The 9,288-nt window shown below is 41.4% G+C and overlaps 1 pseudogene; it reads right to left on the reverse strand.

Moving 5' to 3' along the window:
* The window catches only part of LOC116869869, a 28,420-nt pseudogene extending 21,732 nt beyond the window's left edge, over positions 1-6,688 (reverse strand).
* Between the last annotated feature and the right edge of the window lie 2,600 nt (positions 6,689-9,288).

A 9,288-nucleotide genomic window follows, 5' to 3' on the forward strand; every position in this document is an offset into this window, starting at 1 on the left:
CATATGATCAGAAGAAAGGTTCTGAGAGCCAGTGCTCTGTGGGACATCGAGTTAAGCGAAGCCAAATGAGTTTCTTTGCTATAGGGCTTCTTAGAACCTTTCATATACAACACGAAGAGGGTCAAAAACTTATTTCTCTGATACTTTTGTTCAATTTATGAACATAGTGTTCTGAGAAATGCTGATTTTTTTTTTTTACAGCAAAAAGCAAAAAGGATAGGAAGCTGGGTGGCTCAGCTGGTGAAGTGTCCAACTCTTGATTTCAGCTTGGGTCATGAGCTCGGAGTGATGAGATGGAGCCCCCCCCCACCCCCGTCAGGACCCGTGCTCAGCAGGAAGACAGCCTGAGAATCTCTCCTCCCTCTGCCCCTCCCCCTGCTTGCTCTCTGTCTCTCTAAAACAAACAAACAAACAAAATCAATCTTAAAAAAGAAGAAGGAGAAGGAGAAGGAGAAGAAGAAGGAGGAGGAGGAAGAGGAGGACGAGGAGAAGAAGAGGAGGAGGAGGACGAGGAAAAGAAAAGAAAAGAAGACCCAGAGCAGTCCAGGGCTTTGCCTTATGTTACAAAACTACCTACATGCATATGGCTCTGGAATGATTTACTTGAATGCAGACCAGCATGGTGGTGTAACACTGCATGGGAAACAGAAGAAGAAAGGGTGGTGGTCCTTTCTGAAGCAAGTAATGGCCATGGATTTGAGGTTTCGACACAAGTTTGGAAAGAGGCGGGGGGGCAGAAGAAGCAGCCCTATGTCGGCCAGACTGAGTCAGTGGGTATGATCTGTTGGGCTATGCAGAGCGTTTAGGCAAGGCAGCTCCCTGCACCAGAGGAGCTTGCCCTCGGCCATCTTCATATTGACCATGACTTGCGTGGATATTTTGGCCCCAACAATGGGACTGGATGGATATTGGGGTGGTGGGGGGAGGAGTTGTAGACCTTCAGCGAAAAGAGAGCATTACCGTCTATTAATGAACATTTGTGGTGGCTTATAAATCTTCTGGGAAATAGATAACACTGTGTATATTACTAACACATTTTTGTTTGTTTCAAATTTTGCCCTGGAATATATTTCCAAGCATGTCTGGAAAAATACTATAGAGAGGGACTTCACTTTTCATTAATAATTTTAGGAGGAAAAGTTTCTAGTAGGATCTGTGACCCACAGATACCAAAGTGTTACATAAATAATACAGGAAACTGCAAAATGATCTTATGGGAAGTCACTCCACAAGATGCATGTTTAATTAGCACCTACTAATAAAACAGATGCATGTGAAATTATTTAGGGTGACATGTACTCTTCTGAACAATACGGTATCAGTACAGGATGCCAAGGGCATGCAACATAACCTGTTTTTAATTGAGCATTTTATCACCAAACAGAATAAGAGACAGCTTGTGTTTTATATATTTCTGTAGTACATCATTATCCAACAATCAATGCAAAAATAAATTACAAAAAAACCCCCAAACTTTAAGCAAGAAAAAATTTAAAGGCACAGATTTTTATTTGACCTTTTTTGGTGGATTTAGCTGTTCAAGGATTTTATGTGAACACTAAGAAGGGACTCCACACCATACTACTTATTTTAAAAGCAAAACTTTAGTACTTTCCTTTTAACTGGACCACATTATTTCCAATATATTTTAAGAACTACTTTGGAAGAATAGCCCAGAGCATTCTTAAAGATACGACTCTCATATTCAGAATTTATTTTGGCTTTGCAAAAACTTAAAAAGGAAGCTTTCTTCTGGTTGAAATGGATTATTTTTCCCTAAGCACATGCACACACACGCACACACACACACACAGAGTTAAAGAAATGACTGGCAAATCTAGATGGTAAAAAATAGCTAAAAGAGAATACATAGCAGGACTGACCTCAGGAGGTTTTCAGTTCCAGGACTATCCTGGAAACCTCAGAGTTAGGGCTTTTTAATCACTCTTCAGCAACAACTCTGACATTTATGATTAGAATGAATGTCAAAGGCAGCCCTGAAGAGGGAAAACCCCACAGAGTATTGTTTCTTGAGATATAAAAATGGAAAGGTCAAGGGCATCTCCTCCCACTTGCCTTGAGACCATTCATGGCAGTGACTTGGTTTCTTGTTCATATCTGACCCTCTTATCTTTTTTATGTCAAACCAGCTGTGTCACCTCTTTCTTACCTAGCAAGGCCTCTTCCTTTTGCCCCATCTCCCTACTCTATCGACCTGTCCCCGCCCTTATAAGGCACTGCTGAGCTAGTGGTGGTCAGTCCTGCAACATCAGAGTGGGAGCCCAAAATTAATCTACTGCTGGGCTGAAATGTGTGCATGAACCTGAACCTTACTTCCTCTGACCTGTAAAAACCATGGATGGGGAAATCAGTAAGAAATGTGTTCTCTAATACAAATCAAAACCACAATGAGATACCACCTCACACCAGTCAGAATGGCTAAAATTAACAAGTCAGGAAACGACAGATGTTGGCGAGGATGCGGAGAAAGGGGAACCCTCCTACACTGTTGGTGGGAATGCAAGCTGGTGCAGCCAGTCTGGAAAACAGCATGGAGATTTCTCAAAAAGTTGAAAATAGAGCTACCCTACGACCCAGCAATTGCACTACTGGGTATTTACCCTAAGGATACAAATGTAGTGATCTGAAGGGGCACGTGCACCCAAATGTTTATGGCAGCAATGTCCACAATAGTCAAACTATGGAAAGAACCTAGATGTCCATCAGCAGATGAGTGGATAAAGAAGATGGGGTATATATATACAATGAAATACTATGCAGCCATCAAAAGAAATGAAATCTTGCCATTTGCAATGACATGGATAGAACTAGAGGATATTATGTTGAGCGAAATAAGTCAGTCAGAGAAAGACAATTATCATATGATCTCTATGATATGAGGAATTCGAGAGGCAGGACAGGGGGGTTGCGGGGGTAGGGGAGGAGAAAATGAAACAAGATGGGATCAGGAGGGAGAAAAACCATAAAAGACTCTTAATCTCACAAAACAAACTGAGGGGTGCTGGGGAGAGGGGGGTAGGGATAGGGTGGCTGAGTTATGGACATTGGGGAGGGTATTGGCTATGGTGAGTGCTGTGAAACGTGTAAGCCTGATGATTCACAGACCTGTATCCCTAGGGCAAATAATATATTGTATGTTAATAAAAATCATTTAAAAATAAGAAATGTGTTCCCTCTTTTCCCCGTGCAAACATCAGGAAATATTTTAGGCTCCTACTGAATTCATAGTGTTGAGCGGGGTGGTTCAGGTGGATAGGCTTGTTCTCAAGGATGTTAAAACCTAGTAAACATTATGATGGGACTTTTTTAGAGGATGAGGAAGGAGTTAGGATGAGAACTTACAAGGGTGTGATTTCCACCTACGGTTGATTGGGGACAAGGCATCTGGGCCTTATTGGAAAGGCATATGCTGTTGGTGGTGGTGGTTGCTTACCAGGCATTTTTTTTTTTAAAGATTTTATTTATTTATTTGAGAGAGAGAGAAAGAGAGAGAACACAGTGGAGTGAGGGACAAAGGGAGAGGGAGAAGCTGACTCCCCTCTGAGCTGGGAGCCCCATCTGGGACTTGATCCCAGGACCCTGAGATCATGACTTGAGCTGAAGGCAGATGCTTAACTGACTGAGCCACCCAGGCACCCACCATGCATGTTTTTGATTAAATATCTCATGGAGCACTGGGTGTGGTGCATAAAGAGTGAATTTTGGAACACTGAAAAAAAATTAAATTACATAAAAAAAATTTCTAAGTCAGTTCTCAACACCATACCCTGCATAGTTTGTGCACTTACATCCTTTGCAATAGAAATGATTTACTTACGTCTATCAGCAGAAAGGATTTAAAATGCCATATATAGATAAACTGAGCTTTATCTACAACAACATGAATGTATATGAAGTGCAAAAGCACCACTAAATAGGAACATATAGGCACACAAGAGACATTGTGGGTTTAGTTCACACCACTACAAGAAAGCAAATATTGCAATAAAGCAAGTCAAATGAATTTTTTGGTTTCTCAGTGCATATAAAAGTTATGTTTATACTACGCCATAGTCTGTTAAGTGTGTAATGGTCCCTTATCTGAAAAATGTTCATACCTTAATTAAAAATACTTAATTGCTAAAAAAAAAATGCTGAATGTCATTGGAGCTTTCAGCAAGTCATAACCTTTCTACCTGTGGATGGTCTTGCTTTGGTGAGGATGGCTGCTGTCTGATCAGCGTGGTGGTTGCTGCAGGGGGAGGTGTCTATGGCCATTTCTTAAGATAAGAGAACGATGAAGTGTGCCACACCGATGGACTCTTCCTTTTATTTATTTATTTATTTATTTATACATTTATTTATATTTATTTATTTTTTGACTCTTCCTTTTATGAATGATTTCTCTAAAGTGTCTGATGCTGTTTGGTAGCATTTATCCACCGTAGAACTTCTTTCTGAATTGGAGTTAATTCTTTCAAACCCTGGTGTTGCTTGATCACCCATGTTTATGCAGTATTCTAAATCCTTCATCGCCATTCCAACAGTCTTCACGGCATCATCACCAGGAGCAGATTCAATTACAAGAAACCACAGTTTTTGTTCATTCATCAGAAGCAACTCCTCCTCCGTATAGTTTTGATCACAAGACAGCAGCAGCTCAGTCCATCTTCAGGCTCCACGTCTAACGCTGGTTCTCCAGCTCTTTCCACCACTTCTGCGGTGACTTCCTCCACTGACATCCTGAACCCTCCAAGTCATCCTTGCGGGTGGGAATCAACTTTTTCCAAACTCCTGTTCATGTTGATATTTTGACCTCTTCCCATGAATCATGAATGCTCTTACTGGCATCTAGAACATCTAGAATGGTGAATGCTTTCCGGAAGGTTTTCAATTTGCTTTGTCCAGATCCATCAGAGGAATGACTGTCTCTAGGAGCTGTGGCCTTACAAAATGTATTTCTTAAACAGTAAGACTTGAAAGTCGAAGTGACTCCTTGATCCATGGGCTGCAGAACGGATGTTGTGTCAGCAGGCATGAGAACAACATACATCTCGTCCATCTCCACCAGCTCCTGGGTGACCTGGTGTGTTGTCAATGAGCCGTCATATTTCAAAAGGAATCTTTTTTCCTGAGCAGTAGGTCTCAACAGTGGGCTTAAGATATTCAGCAAACCATCTTGTAAACAGATGTGCTGTCATCGGGCTTTGTTGTTCCATTTATAGAGAACAGGCAGAGTAAATTTAGCATCATTCTTAAGGGACCTAGGATTTTTGCTCTACAAAATGGGCATTGGCTTCAGCTTTAAGTCACCAGCTCATTAGTCCCTAATGAGAGAGTCACTCTGTGCTTTGAAGCTTTGAAGACAGGCATTGACTTCTCTTTAGCCATGAAAGTCCTGGATGGCATCTTCTTCCAATAGAAGGATGTTTCGTCTACATTGAAAATCTGTTGTTTAGTGCAGCCGCCTTCATTAATGATCTTGGCTCGATCTTCTGGAGAACTTGCTGCAGCTTTTCCCTTGGCACATGCTGCTTCACCCTGCACTTCCTTAAACCTCATGAACCCACCTCTGCCAGCTTCAGACTTTCCTTCTGCAGCCTCCTCACCTCTCTCAGCCTCCACAGAGCTGAAGAGAGTCAGGGCCTGGCTCCAGATTAGGTTTTGGTTTCAGGGAATGTCGTGGCTGGTTTGATCTTCTGTCAAGACCACTCAGTCTTTCTACCTATCAGCTTTCTTATCTTCTGTGTGTTCACTGGAGTAGCACTTTTAATTTTCCTCAAGAACTTCTCCTCTGTATGAATAACTTGGCTCCCCGCTTGGCATAAGAGTCCTAGCTTTTGGCCCGTCTCAGCTTTCAATGTGCCTTTCTCACTGAGCTTAATCATTTTTAGCTTTTGATTTAAAGTGAGGGACCTGTGAGTCTTTCTTTTACTTAACACTTAGAGGCCACTGTAAAATTATTAATGGGACTCATTTCATTATTATTGTGTCTCAGAGACTAGAGAGGCTCCAGGAGAGGGAGAGATGGGGGAAAGGCTAGTCAGTGAAGCAGTCCCAATAAACAGGATGTTTATTAAACTTGCCATCTTATATGGATGTGGTTCACGGTCCCCCAAAACAATTACAAAAGTAACATCAAAGATCACTGATCACCGAGGACCTTAACACATTTAATAATAATGAACAAGTTTGAAATATTGTGAGAATTGCCCAAATGTGACACAGAAAAACAAAGTGAGCAAATCCTGTTGGAAAATGGCAAGAGAAGACTTTCTTGATGTGGTGTTGCCACAAACGTTTAATCTCTTTTTAAGATTTTATTTATTTATTTGACAGAGATCACAAGCAGGCAGAGAGGCAGGCAGAGAGGCAGAGAGAAGGGGAAGCAGGCTCCCTGCTGAGCAGAGAACCCCATGCGGGACTCGATCCCAGGACCCTGAGATCATGACCTGAGCCGAAGGCAGAGGCTTAACCCACTGAGCCACCCAGGTGACCCGCAAACGTTTAATTTGTTAAAGAAAATAAAGTATCTGGTTAATAAGAGGAGGTATGCCTGTAGTGATGAATTCTTTGGTAAAGTATTAGTTTCCTAAGTTCTCTGGCTTTTTGCCTGGATTTGCATGTAGTCGGTTCTCTAAAAGTAAGACATACTTATGCATATTTCTTGGGTGAAAAGTTCAGGCATTGACGTATGACTTTGCATCTCAAATGCCACACAATTTTTATATACTGTCCTCCCTTTCCTTTGGCTTTACTTTTCTCACTTACTTCACCTGTTTTACTTTTCTTCTCCTTACCCTGTGAGTCTCTATGTAAGGTGCCTTAAATGCTTCCTATGACTAGATGAGATACTAATAAATAAAATATAACCATGTACCTTCCTTCTCCTTATGATACAGCATATTTTTTTAAGGTTTTATTAATTTATTTGAGAGAGAGAGGGAGATAGGAAGAGCATGAGTAGGGGGAGGGGTAGAGGGAGACAGAGAAGCAGACTCCCCACTGATCAGGGAGCCCCATGTGGGGCTTGACCCCAGGAACCTGAGATCATAACTTGAGCCAAAGGCAGACGCTTAACCCACTGAACCACCCAGAAGCCCCGATACAACATTCTTATGTTGCTATGCCAGACTTGATTCAGAGTCAGGGAGAGCCCTGTTTGATTCAATGGTACCATTAAAAACGGTCACTAATGGGGCCCCATTTGTTTTATAACTTATTAGCAGTCGCTTTCTGTTAAAGCCCAGTGCCTTTTGTGGCCCAAGAAAGCAGGGCACACATTTTGCTCTTGGAGAGATGATGAACTTCTTATGTCGGAAGGGGGTTTCCCATATAGGTTTTGCATACGAATCAGAAAAAAAAAAAAAAAATCCAGCTAGCTGCCAGCTAGCCTCCCTGAACGGCAGAGGCCGAGAAAACAACATTTTCAAACCTTTTATGTATCAACAGAATAAAATATTTTGAAGACACAAAAGTCACATATGGCTATCCGAGAATATCACAATCCATGAATATGGGTGTTATTGTTTTTTGTTCTGCGAGAAAGCTTCACACGCTCTTTCCCAGAGATGCCCAGTATAGCTTGATTCATAATAGATTCATAATGGATGCTGAGAGATAAATACACGAACTGACTATAAAGTAGTTACCCGTGTTTTATTTGCTGTTGACAAAGCTAGCAGCATTTTCTTTGCCTTGGAGTGGGACTAGGGAGATTTAACTATTAGTCTGAAAAGCAAAGGAGACAACTGTTTGAAACTGAATGGAGCTATGTGACAAGGTGTCTTCACTATTCTTTACCTCAGTGAGTCCTTTGGGAAGCTCTTTTTTTTTTTTAAATAATAATTTCTCTCTACTTGAATATGAATGGAAAGAGGAAATCTGCAAAATACTGTAATATGTTTTGAAGGAAGGTATGATGAAACATAGCTATGGTAAAGTAAAAAAAAAAAAATATATATATATGTATATGTATATATTTGCTTTTGTAATACAGAAACCCCAAGGAATAGAAAAACTTTAGTTCTGGTTGCCCCCTCGTTCACGAGGGGGTGACCCTGGATTGTAGTTTGTGGATCTGGCTCACCCAGTCTGTCATTATTGAGTAGAACATTCAAGCACCATTCTAGATAGAACTTGTAGTCCCTTGACTATTAGAGTGAGAAAGTAAGAATATATTTACAAAATCAGATTGTAGACTGGTAAAACCAACTTCAGTAAGAATTTGGAAGTTTGAACGAAGCCATCTTGGAAGGACTTTCCGAGCTCTGTGGCGCTATAACATCATTGTCTGACTAGGAAGACAACTTCACTCTTTCTGACTAGGGTATGTCTTAAGAAATGATTGACTAATGAATAGACTGATCACATCAAGAATGGGTCATGACCCTTACAAACATCTTGATATTGCTGGTATAGGTTAACAGGAACTACCCCTGGGCCTCCACATGGGGCTGGAAATTGAAGTCCATTATCAAGGCAAGTAATGGGGAGTGGGGAATATAAAATGGTGGCAAAACATCCCAGGTATTGGCCAACTCTGTGAAAAATTCAGGGTGGGAGACACAAACAAGGAAGACACAGCAGACAGAGGAGTCTTTGAGCTGGTTCTTGCCTCTGAATTCTTCCTCCTCCCCCCTCCCCAATCTTTCACTTTAGAATCTGCACTTCTCAAGAGCGATCATTGCTTGAGTGGAGTCTTAAATTTTAAACACCCTAGGGTTTAACATCACACCACTTGAATCTTGCCTTTGTTTCTCTTTTTACAACCAGGCTGAATCCTTTGATCTTTGCTCCCAACTTCCTGTTAAGGTAAGCTCCCTAGGATTCTCCTTGCCCCAGGAGTGTGACTCTTTGCTTCTTCCCTCCCCATGGGCTATAACCTTGGCCAGGAATTCCCTCTCAGAAACTGTAAGCTGCTTTTTTTTTTTTTTTGGTGACCTTCTTCCATGTCTGTATGTCCTAAATGTGGCAGATTAGAGTTTTCCAGAAAAATAGAAACAATTTATTCTGTGGTAGACACACACACACACACACACACACACACACACACACGGGAGTGGGAGTAGAGATTGAGAGAGATTATAGGAATTGGCAGGAGAGCTGATAGTGTAATTAATACAGTCCAAGCCCAAAGGGAACCAGGAAAGCCAATGTCTGAGGGCAAGAGAAAATGGATGTCCCAGCTCAAGTGGAGAGGGCAAATTTGTCCTTATTTATCTAATTTTTTAAATTTCATTTATATATTTTGAGAGAGTGGGGGCATGCAGTTGTGTGGAGGGAGAG

The sequence above is a fragment of the Lontra canadensis genome, unplaced genomic scaffold, assembly GCF_010015895.1.
Source record: "Lontra canadensis isolate GAN:19392208 unplaced genomic scaffold, GSC_riverotter_1.0 scaffold21, whole genome shotgun sequence".
NCBI lineage: Eukaryota > Metazoa > Chordata > Mammalia > Carnivora > Mustelidae > Lontra > Lontra canadensis.